Source organism: Hemicordylus capensis, chromosome 3 (genome assembly GCF_027244095.1).
Source record: "Hemicordylus capensis ecotype Gifberg chromosome 3, rHemCap1.1.pri, whole genome shotgun sequence".
Classification (NCBI taxonomy): Eukaryota; Metazoa; Chordata; class Lepidosauria; order Squamata; family Cordylidae; genus Hemicordylus; species Hemicordylus capensis.
The window spans coordinates 294173617-294188148 of record NC_069659.1 but is presented as its reverse complement, the minus strand read 5'-3'; positions in this window follow the sequence as shown (position 1 = coordinate 294188148).

Below are 14532 nucleotides of genomic sequence, written 5' to 3'. Positions count from 1 at the left end.
CCACCACCGCCTTTCCTCAGCTCCGCGGCCGCCTCCAGTCCCCACAACAGGAAACGCCCTCCGCCCGCGCACTATGTACTACTGACGAGAGCACGCACTGGGCGGGCTCAAAGGGCGCTCGCGAGAAACGGCCCAGCAGGAGGCGAGCACTCTCGCAAAGAGGCGGCGGCAAAGGCAACCACCACCACTGGGTGAGTGTTTGTAAACGAAGGACTTTCCGTCGCGCCAATTGCTTCTCCTGGCCACCGCTGCCCTCTGGCGCCCCCTACGTCAACACACTCCGGGTGCCTTTTCGCCACTTGTTTTTTTGAGGAGGAAGGGAAGGGAACTCCTGCAATTAAAATCATTAATGCAGCCTTTGTGCTACTTCCTCTAGCAGTCGTCTATGACTGAAGTAATTCTTTGACCCAGTCAATGTGATCGTGTGATTCCACAAGGTTTAGTCACATAAGCATTCAAATTCCAATGGGACACAAGAAGGCTTTATTGTTAAGGAAACGGTAGGGTAAGATCACACGGAGGACATCGCTTAAGATCTGTTTCTGCAATGATTTTGTGGGTCTTGGAACTACAGACCTTATTTCTGAAGGCCCTCTTAGAGTGGCCTTTGGGTTGGAGAAAATATGGAGAGAAACTGGATTAAAGAATGATAGGACTTTTTGCGGTTGAATAATATGGGCAGCATGAACCACCTAATGGCCAGGGGGAAATGACTTACCTAACAAGCAAAAAGTTGCTGGTTCAAATCGCCACTGATATGACACGTATATTGGGCAGCAGTGATATAGGAAGATGTTGAATGGCATTATCTCATACTGTCAGGGTGCACGTCGGCACCAACGATGTGGGAAAATGTAGTCGGGAGGTCCTGTAAGCCAAATTTAGGTAGCGGTCCAGGACCCCCAAGATAGCATTATCAAAACTGCTACCTGTTCCAATGGCAAGTACAGTGAAACAGGCAGAGCTGAGGGGTTTCAATGCGTGGATGAGACGTTGGTGCCGGGAGGAGGGGCTTAGATTTGTTAGGCACTGGGACACATTTTGGGGCAAGCAAGGCCTGCACAAAAGGGACAGGCTGCACTTGAACCAAGATGGAACCAGACTGCTGGCGCTTACAATCAAAAAGGTTGCAGAGCAGCTTTTAAAATGACACCTGGGGAATAGCTGACGGGAGCTGGGCAGTATCCGGTTCGGCAAATGCCATCCCTTAAAGTGTGAGGGTGCAGAGGATTCAGATAAAACAGGACAGAGCAGAACCTCTGCCTAAGAGCCTATCTATAAAGAGCAGATAGAAGGCTGTGCCAGCTGGTCAAAGAGTCCAAAGAAAGATAGCAGACACCAGGGAAGAGATTCAGCATATAAGTGCTTATATGCCAATGCCAGAAGCCTCCAAGCCAAGCTGGGTGAGCTGGAGTGCTTGGTTGCTAACACACAAATAGATATAATGGCAGGGGCGTAGCAAGGTTGGAGTGGGCCTAGAGACAAGATTTTAAAATGGGACCCCCCACTGAAGCTCAGCTCATGAAGTAAAGAAATCTTAAATGAGGCTGAATAGTGGTCACGAAAAGCATAGTAAAATTAACACTCACATCAATTTTGGAGGATGAATACAACTGAAGGAAGCCTGGGCGGGTGTGCGGCTGGGGGAGTCAGTCATATGACTTGCCTCGGAGAGGGGGGCCCAAGGCAGTGGGCCCCCAGACAACTGTCTCCCCTTGCCCTATTATAGTTACGCCCCTGTATAATGGGCATAATAGAAACATGGTGGAACAATGAGGACCAGTGGGACACTGTTATCCCTGGATATAAACTCTAAAGAAAGGACAGGGAGGGGCACCTTGGAGGTGGAGTAGCACTGTAAGGGATAGAATCTAACAAGCTAGAAAACCTAGGTGGACCGGAGTCCTCCACAGAGACCCTGTGGGTGACAATACAGGGCCTGAAAAGAAATGTGGTACTGGGGATGTGCTATTGCCTAGGGATGGGCCCGGACTGGTCCGGAGGCCATTGTAAAGGCCTCCGGACCAGTCCGGACCTTGGTGGTTCGGTTTGGGGGTGGGGGTAGCTTTAAGAGCGGCGGGAGGGTTTACTTACCCCTCCCGCCGCTTTCCCGCTCTGGCGCCATAATGTTCAGAGTAATTGGGGCGGCAGGATACCTCCCTGCCACCCCTTCCCCGCTGCTGCTCTGCAAACTTCCCAGTAGTCCTTTGCACGCGCGCGCACGTCAGAGACGTGAAGCAAAGGACTACTGGGAAGTTTGCACGCGCTGCAACGCGTCCTTTGCACGCGCGCGTCCTCTGCACGCACGCGCACGTCAGAGATGTGAAGCAAAGGACTACTGGGAAGTTTGCAGAGCAGCAGTGGCGAAGGGGTGGCAGGGAGGTATCCTGCCACCCCAATTACTCTGAATATTATGGCGCCAGAGCGGGAAAGCGGCGGGAGGGGTAAGTAAACCCTCCCGCCGCTCTTAAAGCTACCCCCCCCAGTGCCGGACCGCAGTGTGGCGGTTCCGTGCACACCACTACTATCACCCTCCGGATCAAAACGCTGACAGTGACTGGGAGTTGCAGGAGGAAGTCAGGGAGGCGTCAAGGAGAGGCAGGGCAGTAATAATGGGTGACTTCAATTACCCACACATAAACTGGGTAAATTCACAGTCAGGTCATGACAAAGAGGTCAAATTTCTAGATATGCTGAATGACTGTGCCCTAGAACAGTTGGTCTTGGAACCAACCAGAGAGAAGGCGATCTTGGACTTAATCCTGAGTGGCACCCAGGACCTGGTGCGTGATGTCAGTAACCCTTTAGGGAACAGTGACCATAGTGCCATCAAATTCAGCTTACATGCGGGGTGAGAATCAACAAGGAAGTCTAACACAGACATTTTGAATTTCAGAAGAGGAAACTTCTCCAAAATGAGGAATATGGTGAAAAGAAAGCTGAAAGGGAAAATCAGGAGAGTCACTTCGCTCCAGAGTGCATGGAGTTCACTCAAAATCACAATACTAGAAGCTCAGTAAAATTGTATACCCAAAAGGAGGAAAGATACCACTAAGTCCAGGAGGATGCCAGCATGGCTAACAGGTACTGTCAAGGAAGCCATAAAAAGGAAGAAGACTTCCTTCCGAAATTGGAAGGCCTGCCCAAATGAGGAGAATAGAAAGGAACACAAACTCTGGCAAAAGAAATCCAAGGATTGTCAAGAGAGGCAAAAAGAGAGTTTGAGGAACATTTAGCTAAAAGCATCAAGGGGAATAACAAAAACTTCTTTAAATACATCAGATGCAGAAAACCTGCCAGGGAGGCATTACGACTATTGGTTAATGAGGTAGTGAAAGGGATTATTAAGGAGGATATGGAGGTTGCAGAGAAGCTAAATGAGTTCTTTGCGTCTGTCTTCACAGCAGGATACTGAGCATATACCTGTTCCTGAAACAGGCTTTTCAGGGATGGAGGCTAGAGAACTGAGTCAGATAGCAGTGACAAGAGATGATGTTCTAAACCAGGCATCCCCAAACTGCAGCCCTCCAGATGTTGCTGAACTACAACTCCCAGCATACCCAGCCACAAAAAATTGTGTCTAGGGATGCTGGGAGTTGTAGTTCAGCAACATCTAGAGGGCCGCAGTTTGCGGGTGCCTGTTCTAAACTGTCTGGAAAAAGTGAAAACTAGCAAATTGCCAGGGCCAGACAGCATCCATCCAAGAGTCAAAGAACTCAAATGTGGAATTGCCTACCTTCTTGCTAAATATAACTTATTCCTGCAATCAGGCTCTGTACCGGAGGACAGGAAAGTAGCCAATGTAACACCAATTTTCAAAAAGGGATGACTGATCAAGAGAGGGATTTTGGGGTCATGGTGGATAGCTCGTTGAAAGTGTCAACTCAATGTGCGGCAGCTGTGAAAAAGGCCACTTCCATGCTAGGGATCATTAGGAAGTGGATTGAAAATAAAACTGCTAATATTATAATGCGTTCATACAAAACTATGTTGCGGCCACACCTGGTGTACTGTGAACTATTCTGGTCACCACATCTAAAAAAGGACATTGTAGAACTGGAAAAGGTGCAGAAGAGGGCAACCAAGATGATCAGGGGCTTAGAGCACGTTTCTTATGAGGCAAGACTACAACACCTAGGGCTATTTAATTTAGAAAAAAAGATGACTGCGGGGAGACATGATAGGGGTCTATAAAATCATGCATGTTGTGGAGAAACTGGATAGAGAGAAATCCTCCCTCTCACATAACACTAGAACCAGGGGTCATCCCATGAAATTGATTGCCGGGAAATTTAGGACCAGCAAGTGGAAGTACTTTTTCACACAATGCATTATCAACTTGTGGAATTCTCTGCCACAAGATGTGGTGACAGCCAACAACCTGGATGGCTTTAAGAGGGGCAAGGATAACTTCATGTAGGAGAGGTCTATCAATGGCTACTAGTCGGAGGGCTAAAGGCCACCTCCAGCCTCAGAGGCAGGATGCCTCTGAGTACCAGTTGCAGGGGAGTAACATCAGGAGAGAGGGCATGCCCTCAACTCCTGCTGTAGGCTTCCAGTGGCATCTGGTGGGCCACTGTGTGAAACAGGATGCTGGACTAGATGGGCCTTGGGCCTGATCCAGCAGGGCTGTTCTTATGTTCTTAATATGGGCAGTGACCAGCTAAGAGATGAAGTCTTAAGGCAAGGAAGGGCTCTTTGAGGTGGGAAGTGTGGCTAGCAGCTAGTAGGGTTGCCACCAGCCCACAGCCACCCAACTAGTAGCCACTGTCCTCCATGAATGTGTATAAGCCCCTTTTAAAGCCATCCAAGCTAGTGGCCATCACCACATCCCGTGGCAGAGAATTCCATAGATTAATTATGCACTGTGTGAAAAAGTACTTCCTTTTCTTGGTCTTAAATTTCCTGGACTTCAGTTTCATGGGATGAGACATAGTTCTAGTGTTGAGACTTGAGAGGGAGCAAAATTTATCTCTCTCCACTATCTCTACTCCATGCATAATTTTATACACTTCTATCACATCTCCCCATAGTTGCCTCTTTCTCAAATGAAAAAGCCCCAGATGCCTTGCTCAGGGGTGTAGCTAAGGGGTAGGGGAGATAATGAAGAAAATAAGGAGGGATGGAGCTGGAGGGCCCTCAGAAGCTGGGCCCCCCAGGTTCTTTGAATCCTTCCACTTAACTATAGCTACACCCCTGGCCTTGCCTCATAAGGAAGGTGTTCCAGGCCCCTGATCATCTTGATTGCCCTCTTCTGTACCATTTCCAGTTCTACAGTGCCCTTAATATACAGTGACCAGGACCGTACGCACTACTCCAAATGTGGCCACACCATAGATTTATATAAGGGTATTATAATATTAGCATTCCCCTTTCCTAATGATCCCTAGCACAGAATTTGCCTTTTTCACAGTTGCCACGCATTGAGTCGACACTTTCAACGAGATGTCCACTAGTGATGTGCACGGACTGGTCCGGAGGCCATTCTACAGGCCTCCAGACCAGTTTGAGCATGGGGCGGTTCGCAGTTCAAACGGTGCACAGGGGGATTTCCTTTAAGGGCGGGGGAGGGTGTACTTAACCCTCCCGCCGCTTTCCCCCCCACCGGCGCGCCTTTTTTGTTAGCATTTGGGGCGGCAGGATGCCTCCCTTCAGGAAGCCTTTTGCAGCCGAGAGGGGGAAGGGGCGGCAGGGAGGTATCCTGCCACACCAAATGCTAACAAAAAAAGGTGCACCGGTGAGGGAAAAGTGGCAGGAGGGGTAAGTACACCCTCTCCCTGACCGTAAAGGAACCCCCACCCCAGTGCCGGACCGCAGCTCCGCGGTTCCGTGCACATCTCTAATGTCCACCACAACGCCATGATCTCTTTTCTGGTCAGTCACTGACAGATCAGACTCCATCAGTGTATATGTGAAGTTGGGGTTTTTTTTGCCCCAATATACATTATACTTGCTTACACTGAACCGCATTTGCCACTTTGTTGCCCACTTCTTACTTCCCCACTTCTTACTTCCCTCCATTGTGAAGACTGTCCATATATTCCTACCCTCTCTTTCCTGTCCTTCAACCAGTTACCAGCCCACACATGAACCTGTCCCCTTATCCCATGACTGCTAAGGTTACTCAAGAGCCTTCAGTGGGGAACTTTGTCAGAAGTGTTTTGGAAGCCAGTTTGGTGTAGTGGTTAGAGTGTTGGACTAGGACCAGAGAGACCCGAGTTCAAATCCTCACTCAGCCATGAAACTCACTGGATGATTCTGGGGGCAGTCACTTCTCTCTCAGCCTAACCTACCTCACAGGGTTGTTGTGAGGATAAACATAACCATGTATATCACTCTAGGCTTCTTGGAGGAAGAGGGGGATATAAATGTAAAAATAAAATAAAAGAATACTATGTCAACTGGATCACCTTTATCCACATTACTGCTGACACTCTCCTTCAAGATCCAGACCCCCATCACAATCTTCTTACAAATGCCTAAGGAATAGGTCATGCATCCCTATGTAATAAATTACTGCATGAGAAATGATGCACTCTCTCCTGCACATCTGTTTTAAGTGGAGCACTCTAGATGTATAATTAACTCCACTGTGCACATGCAAGCCAGATGACAAATGACAATTATAACAATGACCAAAAAAATGCATTCCCACTCATGTGTGATATTCATTTTGGTCCTGAAAAGTGAAGGGAAGAAATATATTTTTCATTCCACTTGCTTGTGCAGGCAGCACACCACTCGATCCTACCAGTGCTGTCTAAGCAGCTGTTTTCTGCTTGAAAGTCCATGCTGGCCAGCTTTAGCTACTTGAAAACCCATGCTTGGTTGGCTTTAGTTGAACTACTGTGTTGTAAAAACAGTAGGAGCTTTCCCAGACAGCAGGCTTTACTGTGGGTTTTCTGTGAGGCTTTACGGAGAGGTCGAGGTTGCCCCCCCCCCAAATGATGCAAAAAGTGGATTTTTTAACCCAGATATAAATTGTGCTACACTCTAAAGCACGGTGAAAAACCTGAATTGTGAGTGAAGTGTCCCCTGATAGCTCACAGGGACTTTGAGGTAAATTTGGCCGATATGTGAACTCATACTTCCATTCTGGAGAAGATGCAAACTAAAAGCTGGGTGTGAAAAACTTGCACACAACCCTATTGATCCAGTGTGTGTGTGTGTGTGTGTGTGTGTGTGTGTGTGTGTGTGTGTGTGGCGCGGGGCGGGGGGCGTTTCCTTACAGCAGTGACAGCATTTTACAGTATTAGGACCTAGATCCTTACAATGTGCTCACTATTTCTAGAAATGTCAAGAAATAGCAAGTAAAACTTATAAGTTCACTACAACTCTTCTTCAGGGTGGATGTTAAACAAAGAAAAGAGAAGGGAAGAGAAAAAGATGTTACAAGGTGTGATGAAAAGCTCCAACCTGGAGTTTGTAATCGGCTTAAGATAGAATGCAGAAGGTATTGTCTAATTTTGATACAGAAAAGCAGAATATAAATATTTTAATGCACAAGCATACATAGAATGTACCTCTGCCAAACTGGAATGCCCAAGGCAGCTTACGACAATTTAAAAAAACAACAACAATTGAGTTGAAAGCAAAAACAAACAAAACCCAAAACAAATAGCAGATAAAAGGAGTCAGGAAGGGAGCTGGTCAGGTACTGTAGCTAGAGGAGAGGAGGCCTGTGTTCACTCCTCTCTCTGGCAGCCCCTTGGAGTGAGGAAGATAATGAAGAAGATAGGGAGGTATGGAGCTGCTGTGCCCCCCACTCAATTATAGCTACACCCCTGGAGCTGACTTTAAAGAATTGAGTAGCAATCAGTAGTGGTGCAACAGCTGTGAATGCAAGAACTGAACATGGACCTCATCAGATAATTTCCCCATAAGCATCAATAGGAAACACTAACAAGTTGTTCTAGTAAGAACTAGTCCACCTACTTTCCTTTCACTGTCTCTACATCTGGAATAAATCTGGTGCAAATCAAGGTCCACAAGTTAGATCAAATGTGCCTCAAATGTACATGGGTCCACCATCTTGCATCAGGATGGATGTCATCATTACAAACTGCACCATTGAGGTGTCCCTCAGGAGAGTAGCAAGGTTGGAGTGGGCCAGGAGATAAGATTTTAAAATAGTCCCCCCCCCCACGAAGCGAAGCTCATGAAGTAAAGAAATCTTAAATGAGACTGAATAGTGGTAACAAAAAGCATACATATATTACACACACACACACACACACACACACACACACCTATGTGCCATAACAAAACAATATAACATTATCCTAAATTATTTTTTAAAAGGTTTTGTAAATTGTGGACGATGCAAGTCATTTAATGGTATAGAGAAAGACATGCTGTTCTGGTAGCTCCAGGTCTTAACACACATCAATTTCAGAGGATGAATACAACTGAAGGAAGCCCAGGTGGGTGTGCAGCTGGGAGAGTCAGTCATGTGACTTGCCTCAGGTGGGGCCCAAGGCAATGGGCCCCCAGACAACTGTCTCCCCTTGCCCTATTATAGTTATGCCCCTGGTGCTCTGTGTGTCACTCACTACAGCTGTTCCAAATTTGGTTCAAATCAGTTAGACAGTCCTCAGGTTAGCACACTTGTACCTCAAAGGTTTAAGCATCCACAATCTTCAATTTAGTTATTTATTGTTGAATTTCTATACCGCCTTTCATTAAAAACAACCCCAAGGCGGTGTACAAAAGTTAAAAACATACAATAAATAATTGGGATGGATGACATCATCACAATCTTTGCCGTTGAGTTGTCCCTATGTGTTCCTACAGCTAGGGATGTGCATAAAACCGGTTCTCCCGGTTCGGTTCGGGTCCGAACCGGGTCCGGACCGGACCGGGGTGGTTCGGTTTTGGTTTTGCCAGACCACCCCGCCGGTCCGGATCACAAAAAGTGGCTGGTTTTGAAGGGGACATTGTGTTCTACCTGCCACCCAAATTTCAAGTCGATTGGACCTTCCTCTGATTTTTTACAAATTTTTTTCAAAAAATAAATTTTTGCCCATAACTCACAATGTGGAGCCCTTAGGGGCAAAAAAGCTGGGGTGGGTGGTAGCCACCCATGGGTGTCCTCCACCCCAAAAATCCCAAGGCAATTGGTGGCTCCTAGTATTATTGGTGAATTTCTGAAGAAAAAATTTTTTTCCATTGGCTAGAATGGGGGTTTGGGGCTGCCCCAGACCCACCTCTGTGGGGTGGCAGCACCCCCAAAGTGGGTCCGGGGCCATGGCAAAAATGCCCTAAGTCCCTCCCAGCAATCCCCGTAGAGATAGGAGTGATGGTTCTGTTGTTTTTCTGAGGTATTCTGAGTGTAGATTCTATGATAGCTTATGAGATTTCCAATGAGACACCATGAATCCACTCTCATTTGCTATCACAGAATCCACACTCACTCAGAACACCTCAGAAAAACAACAGAACCATCACTCCTATCTCTACGGGGATTGCTGGGAGGGACTGAGGGCATTTTTGCCATGGCCCTGGACCCACTTTGGCGGTGCTGCCACCCCACAGAGGCGGGTCTGGGGCAGCCCCGAACCCCCATTCTAGCCAATGGAAAAAAATTTTTTCTTCAGAAATTCACCAATAATACTAGGAGCAACCCAACAATTGCCACCCCATCTTTTTGGCCCCTCTCTCTGGGCGCCCTAACACGTAACACCTAGTCAGTCCATCTTAATGCCTACCTACTACCACCACTCCTATCCAAGCAAGTAAGAGGAGGACACTCAGAGAGACAACACCCACTCTCTGATCTAACAAAAAGGCCACTGCTGTGCTGCCTGCCAGCACAGCAGCAGCAGCGGAGCAGCACACTAAGCACAAGAGCAGCACACACAGAGAAGAAGCAGGAGGCGGAGCAGCAGAGCAGCAGACCTGCCGCTCTGCATGATGGGTGACGTGATGCCCAAAGAAACCACTGCCTCACTCAGTGCCTGCCACTGACTAGGCCCGACAGACAGAAGCCAGCCAACCTGCTCTGCTCTGCTCTGATGCTCCGCATGGATGATGCACACACACCCTACATCTGCATCCCAATGACCAGACCAGACCAGACCAAGTGCGCAGAGTCAGCACAGGCCAGCAGCCACCAGCCCAGCAACAACAACAGCTACTACTGCTACCACCACAACCAGTGTTGCCGCTACAATAACATTCCCAGTCCAGTCACGCGCGCCACAGCCTGAGCCTAGCACACAGCCAACAGCTGCTGCCAGCCAGTGCCTGGCAAGCCCAGCCAACATGAGGAGGAGAGAGCTAAGTAGACGGCGCACGAACATCACCAACCCATCACGACGGCGCAACTGCAAGGGTAGAGGGCACAATTACAGGCAGGAGGAGGAGGAGGAGGAAAGGCAATCCTAGCACAGATTTGAAAGTTTAAAATCCACCAGGACATCTTCTAGAATCTAGACTTCTGTTTTTTCTACCACCAGCTGTAGTGTCTAGTTAGTCAGTGTGCTGTGCAGCTGAGCTGCGTGTGAGGAAGGATGATTGTAGCTAGTTCTTTAGTTTCAGCAGACTGAGCATTGAGCATGGGCAGTGGCCTTGGGAAGCAACACAATTACACGACACTCACCTGCTGCTGCTGGTTCTAGAAGTTGCCTCTTCTCGTCTTTTCACCTCTTCGTGTGTGTGTGTGTGTGTGTGTGTGTGTGTGTGTGTGTGTGTGCAGTGAGGCCTTTTGCCTTGCTGGAAAGAAATGCTTCTCTGGTCCACCACCACATATCTGCTCAAGGACACAGAGGCCCAAGGCAGAGGTGGTGGCACCAGTGTGAGTGCATGTGTGCTGGTGGTGATTGCCACCACAGGTGTTTTGTGTGTGTATGTGTGCGCTGCTAGCTAGGAGGGGGGAGGGAGGCAGGGAGGGAGGCAGGGAGGCAGGGGGGAGGAAAGGGGAGGGGGAGAGGGATGTAGAGGGGATTGAAGGGGGGAGGGTCCGGCTCAGAGTTGGTCAGCCACATATTTGTGCACACACGTGCTCACGTGTGTGCTTCGGTGGGAGAGACCAGACTCTCATCATCTGCCAGACCGGGGTTGGGGGCAGGTGAGGCGGTGGTGGGCTGGAAGGGAGGGAGGATGGAAGGTGGTGAAGAGGAAGGGGAGAGGATGAGAGGGGAAGGATGGAGGGAGGCATGGGGGGGAGGGAGTTGGGGGGGAGGAAAAAAAATGTAGACTGACACACACTACACACAGAAAGCATCCACACACAGAGACAGTGCTAGGCATCCATTCACACAGACAGACAGACAGACAGACAGACAGACACACAACAGGAAGAGACAGACTGAGCCTGCACCACACACACACACACACAGACCCAATTCCCCCCCTGCACAGTTATCAATCAATATGTTGTGTTGGCAGCCAGTTCATTGCTATTCTGATGGTTTTGGGTTTTTTGCCATCAGCCAACATCAACAGTGACCACAATCAAGATGAACATAAGATGATAATAATTCATTCGTTTCATTTGAAAAAATCACCCAGTCATTTTCTCCATGTAAACCAAGCCCCCCACACATGATTTCTGGCAACATTTTCAATAAAATCAATTCATTTGGCATTCATCATTTTGTTCTCCCTCTGTCACCTTTTTTTCTTTCTTTTGCATAATTTTGAGGCTTGATTTTGACATGGGGTTTTTAAAGAAAAAATTATTTACATGTTTATTTACATACAGTATTTACATATCTACACTGCATTTTAGAACGTATACCCGCCGCTGCCGCTAAGTCTAGTACTCCGTGGGCTGTGCTACTTTGGGGGGGTGTGCCGTGCCCACGCCAGGTCCCCAAATGCTGACAGGTGGATAGATAAAGGGCCTGTGCTGGTCAGCATTGGGTTTCTTTTTAGGTGGGTGTGGGCATTGTAAACATCTGGCCAGTCGCAGCACTACAACTACTACTACAACTGCATCTCTGTGTGGGCACACTACACGCTGCGACTGGCTGGCATGGCTCAGCATCTGTCACATCAGCTCAGCTAGAGGTGGAAGGGCAGGGATAAGCACAGAGGTCGAGCCAGGCAGGTGACCAACCATGGGGCAACCCAAGGTAATCACTCGCCCGTCTCAAACTGCAGCTTGGGGTAGTCCAACAGGGGGAGGTTCACCTTAAGGAAGACCAGCTGCTCCACCAGACCAGGGTCCAAGCGGGAGCGAGAGGGTGTCACCACGTCCCCGGCACGTGAAAACACCCGCTCGCTCTGGACACTGGTTGGGGGGCAGGAGAGGAGGCGCACAGCCACCACCGCCAGGTCCGGCCAGACTTGGCGGCGGCTCGCCCAGAACTGTGCGCAGTCCACGCCGTCTCCCTCCACAGGCTCCTCCAAGTACTGCGCAACGCATTGCTCAGCACTGGAGGGGGGCCTGGCAGGTCGAGCCTCCCGCATACCAGGCATGGCGCCATAGCAGAACCGCTGAAACCACTGGGCGGATCTCGAGTCGGTAGCAAATGGCTGCTGCGATGGCGCCGCCTGGGATGCCGCGCTGCTGGACTGGGAAGAGGGAGGGGAAGGGGAAGCTGACGCTGGCTGGCCGCCCATGCTGCTGCTGGGTGCGGGTTGGGCCACGAGGGCTGCCCCCGCACCACTACCAACACCCTGGTCTCTGCGGGCCCTAGCGGCCTCCTCCTCCCTAACCTTCTCGACCAGGATGCCCTTCCACCTGGGCAAGTCGTCGGCACTCACGGCATTGCCCTTGAGGGCTGGGTGACAGAGACAAGCGAGGACATACTCCTCCCTGTCTCCCAGCACATCAATGAGCCGCTTGTCAACCCCAGACCTCAGCCTCCCAGCCAGAGCACGACCCTCTGGCGTGGTCAGAGAGATATGGAGTCCACCCATCAGCTTCTCGAGACCAACAGCTGTGGGCAGCGCCTGGCTCAAGGGAGTGGTGTCGCCACACAAGCCCTTCGTGGCAAGCTGGAAGGGCTCGAGTGCCGACACCGCCTCGGACATCTGCTTCCACTCTGCGTTCGAGAAGTCGCAGACATCCAAGGACTCGTCCCTCGCCAGGGCGACAAGGGCTCTCTCCTGCTCCAACAGGCGCTGGAACAGGAGGAAGGTGGAGTTCCACCGCGTCTCCACATCCGTAGGGATGAGATGGCGAGGAAGGCCAAGGTCATCCTGCTTCTGGCGAAGCAGTCTCCTGGACTTCTCGCTGCGGTGGAAGTGGGCGGCCAGCTTGCGGGACTTATCCACAAGCATGGCCGTGGCAGCAACAGCAGGGCCAAGGGCGTCCCTGACGGTCAGATGGAGCGTGTGTGCCATACACCGTATGTTCACACAGTCCATGACTGTCTCGACAGCGGCGGTAACGTTGGCTCCATTGTCGGTGACAATGAAGCCGCGGGAGAGGTGTGGACACCCACCAATCCACTCCTCTATCTGGCGGTCGAGTACGGCCGCCACCTCCTCCGCGGTGTGCCTCGTGTCCATCGTCTCCACGTGCAGGACGGCCCACCTGTGCCGTAGTGCAGCGGGAGCCGCGCCGGACCCGGAAGCATCGCCCGCGGAGGTCCCCTCACTCTCCGGTCCCCACCAGTGGGCAGTGAGGGCCAGGAAAGAAGCGTGCATCCCACTGACACTGGTCCAGAGGTCAGTCGTGAAATGCACGCTTGTCCCGGCCGGAGCTGCACGCAGCTCGGCCGACACGAGCTCCCTGCACCGGCGGTACAGGGAGGGGACCACGTTCCGGCTGAACGTCGTCCTTGAGGGGATGACGTATTCGGGAGCCAGGTATTGGAGAATCCGGCGGAAGCCGTTGTTCTCGACCACCTGAAACGGCTGGTCATCGGTGGAAATCATCTCCCCTATGAGGCGGGTGAGGTGATGATGGTCCACGCGAACAATACGCTGGCTGCCCGAGGACTGCGTCCACCGCTGGACGGGCAGTGTAGCCTGCCTGCTGGCTGGCACACTGCCGCTGCCCGCCCTAGTGGCAGATGCACAAGGCGCACTAGCGCTGCCAGCCTGTCCCCTGAGACCTGGGTGGTGACGCTCTAGGTGTCTCCACATAGGCGTCGTACCCAGGTGCGCAGGGTCCCTTCCACGGCTGACAAGCATCCTGCAGTGGACACAGCGGGCGTGGAATGGGTCATCTTGAGGGACCTCAAAATGCACCCATGCACCACTGCCCTTGGCCTCCTGCGCCCTGGGCGCCGTCCTAGGCCGTTTCTCGCAGGGTGGCTGCAGTCCTAGGGGGGGGGGGGCGGCCGCCGCTGCCTGCCCATTGCTGCCACCCAACCCGCCCCTTCCGCCCTCCACAGCGGAGGAAGGGCCCGGCTCAACTGGCATCGGAGAGGCAGGCCTCTCCTCCACCACCTCGCCAGACCGCTCCCCACCAGAGTGTCGGGCTTCACGAGGGGGGGCCCCACTGAGCGGCGAAAGGATAGGGGGAAGGGGCCCCAGAGGGAGGGAGAACCTGGCTGCATCGCTGCCAGCCGCACGGTCCTCACCGCCCTCTACCTGCTCTTCCAACTCCACAGTCTCCTCCACCTCAACAACTGG